The sequence below is a fragment of the Ochotona princeps genome, chromosome 15, assembly GCF_030435755.1.
Source record: "Ochotona princeps isolate mOchPri1 chromosome 15, mOchPri1.hap1, whole genome shotgun sequence".
Lineage (NCBI taxonomy): Eukaryota > Metazoa > Chordata > Mammalia > Lagomorpha > Ochotonidae > Ochotona > Ochotona princeps.
The window spans coordinates 51,626,887-51,639,852 of record NC_080846.1 but is presented as its reverse complement, the minus strand read 5'-3'; positions in this window follow the sequence as shown (position 1 = coordinate 51,639,852).

The window sequence follows — 12,966 nt, the reverse complement described above, 5'->3', positions numbered from 1 at the left end:
CTGAGTTGATCCTAAGCCAGGAGCCAGGAGCTGCTTCTGGGTCTCCCACATGGGTGCAGGGTCCCAAGGTCTTGGGCCATCCGCATTGCTTTTCCAGGTCATAAGCAGAGAGCTGTATCAGGACTGGAGCAGCTGGGACATAAACCAGCTCCCATACAGGATGCTAGTGCTTGCAGGTGGATTAGCCAGTTGGGCCATTGTGCCAGTCCCTAGATTTTGTTTTAATTTCTTTTTCTTTCCAAAGCCCTGCTGTAGCCAAGGTTTGAGCCAGGCTGAAGCTGGGGGACAAAAACCGCACCCTAGTCTCCCATGTGGGTGCAGAGCCCCAATGATTGGATCATCATTTACTGACTCCTCAGGTTCATTATCAGGGAGCTGGATCAGAACCAGAACAGCCAGGATTTGAACCAGCATTCCAATATGGAATGATGGTGTTCCAGTCGGAGGCTTAACCCACTGGTCTACAACAACACCACCCCGGTCTTTAGAGTTTTTTTTTTTTTTTTTTTTTTTTTTTGCCAGTTCACTAAACCATATTTTAGCTATTTTTTTGAAAATTGCCATTGACAACTATTTTTTTTTCAGATATAGAATTCTGAAAAACCTAACTGACCTGAATCATCTAAAATCATGGATAATCCAAGATACTACAGACTATCTGGCAACATGGGATTAAAAGAGACTTAATCGTGGTTGAAAAGTTTTTAAAAGCCAAGTATAGTCTTTTTTCTTTTTTTCATAACAACCGCTTTCCATACCTTTCTGCGACTCATCATGTACATTGAGTTTTTAAGACAATGAGACAATGGATAATGAGATAGCAGGTTTCAGGTCGCTTGCAGTGTTCAGGCAAATGTGCTATAGGAAGCTGGTGGGGAAGTGGGGGGTGCAGTCTGCGGGGGGGAGTGATCTCAGGGATGAGAACGCCCGTAGCTGTCCGTAGCTGTCTGGGTGAGGCAACATCCTCATGCTGACTCAGCGACCTCTGCCGTGTTATGCCCGTGATAACAGGGATAGTGAGCTTGAAGACAGCTGATCGGAAATGTTCTGGTCTGGGGACCACACAGCAGGCTGTGGGACAATGTCAGATAGTTTGGCCTCTAGGTCTCCAGCATTCTGGGAGGGAAAGAGGGCAGGCATGAGGCCAGAGAACATGTGAAGAGGACCTTTTGTGTATTTGAAAGAGACCTCCTTTCCCAGTGTTCAGGGAACCCTAGGCACATTAAACAAGGGAAATGTGTGGCGCCCACAGGCACACCTTGCTGAAAATTTCAAACCCCAAAGGTTTATAAAACTTTGGAGAAACCAGGGGAGGGAGTGGGGAAAATCGTCACCAGCAACAACAACAAATGACCACAAAGAGATTCTCAGGATGAGCGGGGCCCGAGACCAGTGAGAACTAGAAAATAACAAAAGCATGCTTCAAAACAAGGGCCAGGGAAACACAAAAGACAAGTGGATGTGTTGTCCCCAGACATGTGTCGTGAGCAGGTGCTGAGGGAGAGCTTCTTCGGGATGCAGACAAGTGGCCCTGGCTGGAGGGAGAGGACACTGGCTGGAGCTTGCAGTTCAAGCGAAGAGAGAGCTGCTGGAAGCGGCTATGTCAGTGAGTCAATTTGATTTGTGCGTGTCTTGTAAGATAAGGGGCTGTTTAAAACCAAACTCTGACATTTCCAGTGATGTCTGCAGAAGTGGAAGATGTGGCCACGGTGCCGTGGGTGATGTGGAGGTGAGCAAATGAGCTGGCACCAATGTGAAGTGTTGACGGTCTGTGGGTGATGTGGAGGTGAGCGAATGAGCTGGCACCAATGTGAAGTGTTGACGGTCTGCTGAGTAGTGATAGTTGATGATGTTCACTCTAACTAGGATTGCTCCAGTAATGCTTGCATTGTTAGGTTTAGAGACAGCACCGAAAGCAAGACATTGCTAGAAAGTCAACAGAATAAATAAAGCGAAACACTTATGTATTTCAATAACAAAAAGGAAGACAGGAAAGAAACAGTAGAGGTAAAAAGAAAATGACCCCTGGGGCCAGTGTTAGTGGTATGGTTGATAAAGATGGTGCCTGTGGTGCCTGCATCCTATGTTGGCACTGGTTCAAGTCCTGGCTGCTCTACTTCCCTTCCAGCTTCCCGCTTATGACCTGGGATAGCAGTGGAGGACAGCCCAAAGCCTTGGGACCCTGAACCCATGTGGGAGACCTGGAGGAAGCTCTTGGCTCCTGGTTTCAGGTCAGTTCAGCTGTGGCCATTGAGGCCACTTGGGGAGTGAACCAGTGGATGGAGATCTTTCTCTCTGTTTCTCCTTCTATCTGTAAATCTGACTTTCCAATAAAAAAACCTTAAAAATGAATTAATGATATTAATTTACACAGTGATAAAAATTAGGCCAGTGTGTGCCTGGAAAGTAGGGAGGTGGGAAATTGATGTCAAAAGGACATACAGGAACTCTCTATGATGATGGATGTGTCCAACATTTTATTTCAGTGTTGTTAAAATGGTGTGTACATTTACTAACAGGTTGAACTGCACTCCTAGCATATATAACTATTTTGTATATCCTATATTGTATAAAAATTACATTTAAATAAGTTGATAAAATATCAATTGAGATCCAATAAGATATTTAGAAATAAATCTAACAAATAAGTGAAAAACCTATTCTTAGAAACATTATAGGCAATGAAAGATACTAATGATCCAGCCATGTTCATAGAAAGCTTTACCAACATAGAGAACTCACCCATCCTTAAATTGGTCCACAGAGTTGATTCGACTGCGATAAGATTACAAAGATGTGCATGTGGATGAGTTGATTTTAGAATGTATGGGGGAAGACTGCAGACCAAGAATAGCCAAGGCACTGATGAGAAAATATAAATGATTCCACACTGTGGAAGTGTGCCGGCAGCTAGGTCCCAAGATGTGCACATTAGCATTGTTCATTACAGTAAAAACCAGAACCAATCCCACAGTCATTTCCTGGAATACTAGGCAGCACTGAGAAATGAACAGAGCTAAGTGCATCTTCAGAATAGAATGCGGAGGGAGAAAAGCCAGTCCTGTCTTAGAAACGCGTGGGCAATGCAATTCTGTCTTCACAAAACTTGCAGAGAGGCAATGCCAAGCAATGGTTTGAACCAGAAAGATGAGCAAGGCAACGATTAGCATAACATCCTGGGACAGTGGCTTCAGGGGGATAGGACAGGGTTCAGGCTAGAGGAGCTGTGAATGGCATGGGCCCCAGGGATGGGGTGGGGCTTTGGAGGCACTGGTGGGTACACGGGGGCGGGGTATGACTATGATATTTAAATCATGAACTGCACTTTACAACACTCTTTTGCATGTGTGAGATGTTTGTGAGCCCAAAGGAGCACACAGGCTCTCTAGTCTTATTTACTCTTTCAGTTTGGCGTGCTTGCCTGTCCCGATTTCCCGACAAGCCTAGGAACTGGCATCCCAGTCTATTTTTTGCCTTCTTGTCAATTTCCCACTCTGCCAACCAGACAGGTCTTCCTATGCCACGGTTTCACATCTGGTTATCGTCCTGCCCACGCACCCCCTATGGCTCCCCACTGCCTATTTCAGAAGCCCGTTCTCCTTAACTCCACACACTTCCTTGGCCCGAAAATGCCCTTCCCCCTCCTGCATTTTCCTTCAGCACTCACCCCCTCAAGCCCCCAACTGGGGTTTCCATTTCCCACCTGGGTTCACTGGGGCTTCCGCTCAGAACACTAGACCACAAAGCTCTCGCACAGAGAGGCTCGGTGCCCAGAGTTGGGCATTCTGGCAGTACTTGGCTTGGAGGTGGTGCCAGCTGCTTCCACCATGGTGAGGCTCATCCGTGGAGCTCGCAGGTCACACGGAATGGGGGATCCTGGATGCCACCTGGATCAGCTGGAGCCAGCAGGGTGCAAGCTTGCCTGCTGTATCCGAAGCTTGTGACTTGGGAGCAGTGAGGGGCACGCAGGCATCTAGAGCGATGATGACCTGCAGTGTACTCCTGCCTCTTGCCAGTGCTCCCCCTTCTGTGGAAAGCCCCCACCGTCTGGGCTGGGGTCGGGGGCAGCTTGTGGCTTTCTCTGTCCCTCAAGCTGTGGAACAAAGTGCGTGGGCTTAAAATGTCATCTGGCTGGTTCAGCACTGCCTCAGGGCCACAAGCCCTGGCTCCCTCTGCCCTTGCCTATGGCAGAGATGAGGAGCAGGGGCTTGCCAGATAGGCAGTTCAGTGCACCTGTCAAGGTCCCCAGGAGATGGTGGCAGGAGAAAATTGGGAAGAGCAACAGGCACTGGGCATGGGTTCTTGTCCCTAGGCGAGGGCAGGGAGGGAACAGTCCCACTGTCTCCAGTGTTCCCTGGAGAAGGCCCTGCCCGCTGTGGTCTTCCTTGTGTGTGGGCAAGCAGCTGGAATCAGGATGCCTGGCACTGGCTTGTGGGTCATGGCTTTCACTGAATTAAGGAGGAACCTGCACACGCTTAGATTTTACAGAATTTTTTTTAAATGGGGAATTATTATAGAATATAAATGATTTTTCACATAAGGTTTGATGATCATAGAAAGTCAATTGGAATAATATGTAATATACAATATATAATATGTATAATATATAATATATAACATATAACATACAATATATAATAGGTTAATCCTGTTCTAGGACAAACCCCATGTGATCTTTAACTAAAAGCTTGCCTTAAAAGATGGTCACCTGCCTCATTGTCCTTGTGCCTGGGTGCAAGCGACACTGGGCACCCCCATGTCCCCTGCAGCAGGGGAGCCTTTTGTGTTTTCTCTGCAACCCTGGGACAGGGCCAGAGAACACGCAGGACTTGAAATCTGATATATGCAGCAGGCTGGTTTTTACGTTGGTAATTTTGTATGGCCAATGAATGATGATATAAATATCCAAATGGCCCTGGGCAGATAAAAGATTCCTCATTCCTGCCTTGGGGACAGCAAAGATTATCAGGCGGAGACATGAGGACTGTGACACAGCTATTGTTGGTGGGGTGCATATGAGGGGGGCTGGTTGGGATCTGCCTTCCTCACCCCACTCTACCCTACTGCCTCCACCCTGCAGTGTGAGGATGCAGAAGTGACTCTCCAGAAGCAGATGCAAAGCCCGAGGCACAGTAAAGAGGAGCTGGACAGGCTTAACCAGGCTCCCCAGGGGGCTAGCTGTGCAGGTGGACAGCTCTAGGAGTCAGGTGAGGGTTGGGAGCGGGTGGGGAGGGAGGTCTCGGCCCATCACTTGACAGAACAACAAAATACCTGGCACTGGGTCCTTTGCAAAGAGACTCCTTCAGCCCACAATGTCCTGTCTGCCAGTCCAGTGGTGAAGACTGTGCCCAAGACAGTAGATAAGCAGAAAGGAAAAGCAGGTGCATGTAGAGGGTGCCAAGCCAGGAAGATGGTGTAGGCAGCTGTGAGCAACTGCTCTTGTGAAAGCGCTGGGTGGACTTGGCCTTGGTGAGTGTCCAAGCAGACAGGGCTGTGGCTGTGCATGTGTTCCAGGTTCAGCTCTCTGCATTCCAGGTGGACACTCAGCGCGTAGGTAAGTATGGATGAAAGCAAACACCTATTGGTACCAAGTTACTTTTGGGGATGCACACCTTTGAGCATCTGTGAGATTTTTAGCTAAAACTCAGTTTTCTGGATCTTCTTGGAAAAAAAAAAAACGATATTCAGCCAAGTTAAACACTGTGATACCCTCATATTAGGCTGAAAAAGATGGCCCCTGGCTTTTCCACGTGGCGTGTTGGCTTCCTGGGGAAAATAGTCTCCACCACACCCAATCGCATCCCTTATCACCAAGGCCGAGAGAAGGACCTTGGTCATTTATCCCTGCCTTGACTCTTCTTGGAGAAGAGAGATGGTGCTGCATCTTGGTCTCTAAGGTAGAGAAATGAAAGACTCAGAACACGAAAGAGCATTTTTCTTGGTGTAACTGGGCACTTCAATGCTTTAACATATGGCTTTGGCCTGGATGCTTCCGGCCAGCTCAGCCCATTCAGGCATCTGCGTTTGTGACGTAAGCTTAGAAAGAAGAGGTATCCCATGGCTGCCATCCTTCTCTCTCTCTCTCTCTTTTCTTCGTCCCCAACAGCCTTCTTCATGGCACTCCCATGGCTCCTTTCTCTCTGTGTGCAGGTGTAAGCATCTTAGACTTGGAAGCATATTTATGCCTAGGCATGGATGACTTTGGGGAGAAGCAGGGCGCTCAGGCTCAAGGGCTGGCAGAGTTAGGGAGAGGTGAGGCCTGTCCCGCTGTTCATCCTCTCACTGGTTGTAGCTGCTGCTCTACTTTCCAGAGTAACAAGCACACCCCACCACGGCCAGCATTTGCTAGCATCTCCCTACCCCGAGGCCACCTATTCTAGTCTGCTGGGGGAAAAGCTGGCATTCTGCTGTTTTTTTTTTTTTTTTAAGATTTATTCTTTTTTTTTTTTATTGAAAAGGCAGACATACAGCGGGAAGGAGAGAAAGAGAGGAAGATCTTCTGTCTGCTGCTTCACTCGCCAAGTGGCCACAATGGCCAGAGCTGAGCTGATCCAAAGCCAGGAGGCAGGAGCTTCTTCCAGGTCTCCCAAGCAGGTGCAGGGTTCCAAGGTTTTGGGCCATCCTGGACTGCTTTTCCAGGCCACAAGCAGAGAGCTGAATGGGAAGTGGAGCAGCTGGGACTAGAACCAGCATCCATATGGGATCCCTTCACGTGCAAGGCAAGGACTTTAGCTGCTAGGCTGCCACGCCAGGCCTCTGTTTTTTCTTATGAAGCCATCACTACAGCATCATCCTGGGGGAAGGGGCACTTGCTGCCTGCCAGTCTCAGGTTATTGCAGTAGTGTCCTCAGACATGATACAAGAGGTGATGGGGCCCGGCGGCCGTGGCCTAGCGGCTAAAGTCCTCGCCTTGAACGCTCCGGGATCCCATATGGGCACCGGTTCTAATCCTGGCAGCTCCACTTCCCATCCAGCTCCCTGCTTGTGGCCTGGAAAAGCAGTCGAGGACGGCCCAAGGCTTTGGGACCCTGCACCCACGTGGGAGACCCGGAAGAGGTTTCTGGTTCCCAGCTTCTGATTGGCTCGCACCGGCCCATTGCGGCTCCCTTGGGGAGTGAATCATCGGACAGAAGATCTTCCTCTCTGTCTCTCCTCCTCTCTGTATATCTGGCTTTCCAATAATAATAAAATCTTAAAAAAAAAAAAAAGAGGTGATGGCTAGTCCCAGAGCATCACCCTAAGATCAGATAGTCAGTCACGTTGTTTGCATCCTGTGCCACACACACACACATAGACACACACACACACACACACACACACACACACACTTTGCAGCAAGCATGCTCCCTCCTCACAGCCATGGACAGTCTTTGAGCCCACCCTGGTCCTGCAGCCCCTGAGAACGCTCTGTAGTCTGGAAGGGGAAAGAGAGGGAGGCAAAAATGTCTTTGTGATTTCCTCTTCCCCACCAGCCCTGCCAAGCGGAGAAAGCCAAGGAGCTGCCAGCTCTGCAGGAAGAGGGTGCCTTAGGCAGTGCCAAGGGCAAGCTGGCTGGCTGGAGGTGGCCTGCAGCGGGCCAAGCAGGACAGGGTGCAATGGCGTCCTGACTACAAGGAGCTCTGAATGGCCAGCTGGGACAGGACTTGGAGATTGCCATTTACTGCCAGCTGCTGGAGGTGCGGGATGGGAAACAACTTCCGGTATGGCCACAGGGATTGTAAGGTGACCCACCTGTCCTTGTCAACCCTGAAAGGCCAGCTGGGGATGCAGAAGTTTGTTTGCTTGGACCTGAGTATAAAGAACAAACCAGAAGGCTCAGCTTAACCTACACCCTGGGCCAGTGGAAGGGAGCCTGGACAACTCATCCCCTCCTGGGGTCCATGCCTCCTTGTCATTGGGCCTAACTCCCCCGCGAGGAGGAGGCAGGTTAGAGAGGCAGGCAAGGCCTGGCTTTTAGCCTCAGCAGGAAACACCGGTGAGGCAGTGGAGGATGGGAGGTGGGGGGACATGGGGTGCAGAGTGAGCGAGCTATTGTAGGTGGAGGTACACCATTATATGGCTTATTTCTTCTCCCTGCAGGCGTCCTCTAGGATTTGGGGCAGAGAGCAACAGTGAGTAAATAAGAGGCAAAAGGGCGTGGGGGAGGGCGTGTGGGTGGGCGTGGTCTAGTTGATGTGTCACGGTGGGTCTGGATAGTGTGCTCAGCACAGTCCGTGTGCTCATGTGCTGGGGCAGGGAATGAATGGGGGCGCTTGAGCACCTCGTCCTTCTCAGCGGCTCTCGGCTGAGCCTCGAGCAGTTCTCTGACTGAGCCTGGAGCAGTGCCCTGGGGTCGGGCTCAGCCACCACCGCACGTCCACCTGCTCCTGACCGCCGCCCGCGGCTCCGCGTCCTGGAGACGAGCGCCCCTGGCGTCGGCTGCGCGCTCTGCGGCTCTGCGGCTGTGCAGGAGACTAGGTGGTCCCCTGATGCTGATTTTTCTAGTTGCTGACTCCTCCTCCTGAGAAGAACAGGAACTGCAGCACACCGCGCCTCCAACATCGAAGGGGGGGGGGTGCTAAGCCGCCCCTTTCCCTGTTGTCCCCCCTCCCCTCCAGCGGGGCAATTATGGTCCTGCAGCACAGGCCTGTTCTCAGATGCAGTACATAGCTAGGTGCTGGTGCAGATGGTATGCACAGCCTGTGGCTTACCTGCGCCCAGCACCCAGCTTCTCCGAACCAGCTACCCCTTTACTCCAGGGTTTTCTCGTTTGCAATAAAAAGTTGTGCAGGGGCACTGAGCTGTCTGGTTTTTGAGCAAAGATACGGTTGGTCGGATGTGGGGGGTTGGGGGACAGAGGTGTGTTGTCTGTGGGGGGGACAATATCAGGAGTCCAGCTCAAGTCTGCTCTGGTGGTGCTCTGATCCAGGTGACATAATTTCATGGTGATTTGATATTATAGAACCAGGATGTTGTTGGGGGAGGAGTGTTCAAAGAGCCTTGGGGAAAGTGAGGACTGGGGGCTGGGGCAGTCCAGCTTGGGGCCCACAGGCAGCTTTTCCAGGCAGAGGGGCTGAGGACTGCATTTGTTCATGAGTTTTTCTCCTCATGAGCACTTGCCCAGCAGCCTCCTGGGGTCCTGCGTGGAGACTGGTCCTGGGGACATGATAGTGAGTGAGGACCGGAGAGCTGAGAACTCCCAGGAGGGTGTGTGGGCCGTAGCAGCGGACACAGACCCAAAGGAAAAGAGGGACGGATGAGTTGAGGGTCCTCGTCTCCTAGTGCCCCTGGCACTCTGGGAAGGAGTGGCACTCACTCCTGAGTTCTGGCTTCACAGTGTGGTTCAGGGGTGGGCAGGTCCCTAAGATGAACTGCTTGCAAAGGAAGAATGTCTATGATGGCTCCCATCTCTGGCGGTTCTCAGTCTGAGCGCTCACCTGGTGATGGTGTTCCCATAGGTGCAGGTAACCAGGAGGGGTGAGGTGGGGAGGGCTCTCTGTGGTCTGTTACAGAGCTTCCGGGACTCAGTCATGGAGGCTTCACCCTAGCAACTCCATCTAATCCAGTCACCCCAAGAGCCCCCTGGGAGAATAAGCTTCTGTCCTGTTAGTGGTGGTAACGTTAGACTTTGGGGACCATCGCACCTTCAACACACAGTCCTGGGAGGGACGTCTAGCATCCCCAGTGACATGTAGGCCATAGCTGCAGGGCAATGACTTATAGGGAAGCTGCCACAGGGGCTGACCCGTTCTCTTGTTTCTGCATCTAGAGTGTGGTTTGGGGTTTTGCAAGGCCGTTGGATGTTAGGGGGCAAAAGGTGGACCTGTTCTGGGGTGTGCAGTGAGCCCCAGAAAGGCTGTTCCTCCAGCAGGCTGTTGAGAGAGCTCACATTCTTTTCTGTTGCGCAAAGGATGACATCACCCGTGCACCTTGAGAACAATGGCTCCTGCCTTCTGTGTCCCTGGGTGCGGTGAGGTGTGTCATTGGCCAGAGGCTGTGCCTTTACCTTTTAAGGTGTTCTAGTGCCAGGGTGTCTGCGTTTGCTCTCCTGCTTCCCCACCTGGCAAACAGGTATCCCAGAGGCCCCCTGCCTGCGTCAACAGAACCCTGTCACGCAGGAGGAATGGGACCGAAACTTGGCTGGCAGGCGGCCACTCACCCGAGGGACAAGGAGGCACTGCCCCCAGCTGGCTTGCCTCAGTTGCAGCTGATCAGTGCCGATCTTCACCCACAACGTAAATATCATCACAATGGCCCTGGTTCTCAGCACACTGCCTACCAGCGGTACCCCTCTCCTGGATTCCGTGGGTCCTGTGTTCCACTGGGAGGTGATGGAACGCTGCTGTGCTGGTTCAAGGTGGCACCTCCCAACTCTTCTGCGGGCAGTGTGGGCAGAGCTGCCACCCAGCACTCTCAGGCAGGCAGGAGTTAGGGTGCCCATCCTGCATCCTGTAGCACCAAGGGAATGTGGCCCATGTTTTCCTGTGCAAACTCCTCCCCTCACCCCAAATCGGGGCTTGCCTGCTGTCAGTTTGGGAGATTCCCCAGGGCATGTGAGGGTCAGGCCGGAGTCGCTTTGCTAGGCCAGGGTCATATGCATCACCACCGATGTCTGTCTGTGGTTTGGGGACTGACCATCAGAGAAGCTTCCCTGGTCGCGGGGCCACATTCCAGGCCAGGGTTGGAGAGCCTTGGCTGGCATTTCTACGTACAGTCATCAATCAGCCATTTATAAGCTGCGTGCATCCAGGAGACTTCTGAAGGGAAGAGGATGACCACCGGCTCCTTCTGAGTGGAAGGTGGGCCCAAGGAGGCAGAGCCAGCTCCCGGCTCATCAAGCCTGCCTCACTCGTCCCTGCCTTTGAAACTGCTGACCGCTGCCTTGGCTGTGTTCTTGGCTCTGTCTGGACCCCCTAAGGACAGGGGGTGGCTGTTTCATCCACATGTCGCTAGGGCCTGCCAGATTGGGAGACATGAACCACGTGAATGAGTGGGGGTCTTTACAGCCCTGAGGGGTCTAGCTTCCTCTGGGAGGTGTTGAGCCCATGGCAGAGTGGGAAAGACAGCCACGACTCCAGCTGCTGGACCGTAAGCTGACCAACCTGGAATAAAGAAGCAAAAGCCTAGATTCTCTTCTCAGTCTCACTCTGACCTTGGCCAAGTTCCTCACTACTCTCTGGGCCCCAGTTCTGCCTTTCCCCAGATCTGAAAGGGTGGTGTGCGTGTCTTGTCTTTGGGTGTCCTCCCTTCTTTGTCTCTCAGAGCCCACGTTTAGCTGCAAACCAGAACAGGACCTGTTGTAGGGTTGTTTGAGAATGAAAGAGGCTGCTTGTGAAGGATGTCAGACACAGCGCGAGATCCAGGAACACTGCTGAAAGTTTACCTCCAAGAGTTCTTTAGAGAAGGCACTCCAAAGTTGAAGGCCAGCTGATCCCTCTGTGTCCCAGCTGGAGTGACAGTGGGAGTAGGCCAGGAAGATAAGGGCCAAGCAGGACACCTTCCCAGGTGGACAGTGCACCTGTCCATCACTACTGTCACATGAGCTGTCTTCTCCATCTGTGATCCCTGCACACAAGGACACTCATGGGGCCAGAGATGCCCCTCTGCACCATGGCACACACGTTCACATGTCTAATCATGCATATGGAAAAGAAGTGCTCACAGTCACACACACACACACACACACACACACACACACACACACACACGGCATGTCCCTGGAATCAAGCATATTGTTCCAGCCCTAGCCACTTTTACACACTGAGCAATGCACAATGAACAGACTCTGGTGGACACTGGTGCAGAGGAGTGAGTTGCCACTAGGGGCGCTGGCATTTCCGAGTGCCTGTGCAAGTCCCCACTGCGCTGCTTTTTCTGATCCAGCTCCCTACTAATGCAACCTGGGAAACTCCGTGAATGATGGCCCTGTCACGCATGCGAGAAACCCAGGTGGGGTTCCTGGCTCCTGGTTTCCACCCAATCTATCCCTAGCTGTTGTAGTTATCTGAGGAGTGAAACAGCATATGGAAGATTCCGTCCTTCTCCCATCTCTCTCTCTTTCAATAATAAACAGGTGAGCAGACAGCATAGTTTGAATGCAACCCGGATATTGATTTATCTGTAGATCTGAATCCTAATTTTATTTTGTTAATGAATGCACTCAAATCTAGAGATGGGAGGTGGCTGGCTAAAGCCACACAGTGTGGTATTCATTTATGTCTTGTATTTCACCCTTGCCCCTCTCTACAAGAGCCTGTCCAGGTATGGGAGCTGGAGAGAAGTGAGGGTTATGCAGCCAGGGTGGGAAGGAGAGCCAGGGTCAGAATTCAAGAGGAAAGAGAAAGAATGAAAGTGCCGTGGATCACGGTTGGCTGAGTCTGTGGGGTCTGTGAGGCTGCATGGAGAGGCCACTGGAGAATAGGGCAAATCCAGTAGGGCTGTGCTTGCAACTGGCTCACGAGCTGAACAGTGATGTGCAGGCGGAGCCTGGGCTTCAGCCGGGACTGGACTCTGGGCAGCACTTGCTTCCAGCTGTGTGGTGACATGGCACAAGGAGGTAGGGAGTGTGCTTAGGACAATCACACCTTCTGAAACTTGCCAAGGCTCTGTCCTGCTCAAAATTCCATCAGGGATGGCTGGCAGACCTTGGTTCTATCCCTTATAAGGGTTTGATTTCTTGTAAGAGCCTGAGTCTTTTTCTTAAATATTTTAAAAAATTTTATTAGAAGGCAGATTTACAAAGAGAAGGACGCACAAAGAAAGATCTTCCATCTGCTGGTTCACTCCCCAAATGGCCACAGTGGTCTAAACTGAGTTGATCCAGGTCTCCTAGTTGATCAGGGTCCTAAGGCTTTGAGATGACTTCCACTGTTTTCCCAGGCCACAGGTAGTGAATGGGAAGAGGAGCAGCTGGGACATGAACTGTTACCCCTATGGGATCTCGATGTTTGCTAGGGGAGGATTAACCGATTGAGCTATTGCAGCATT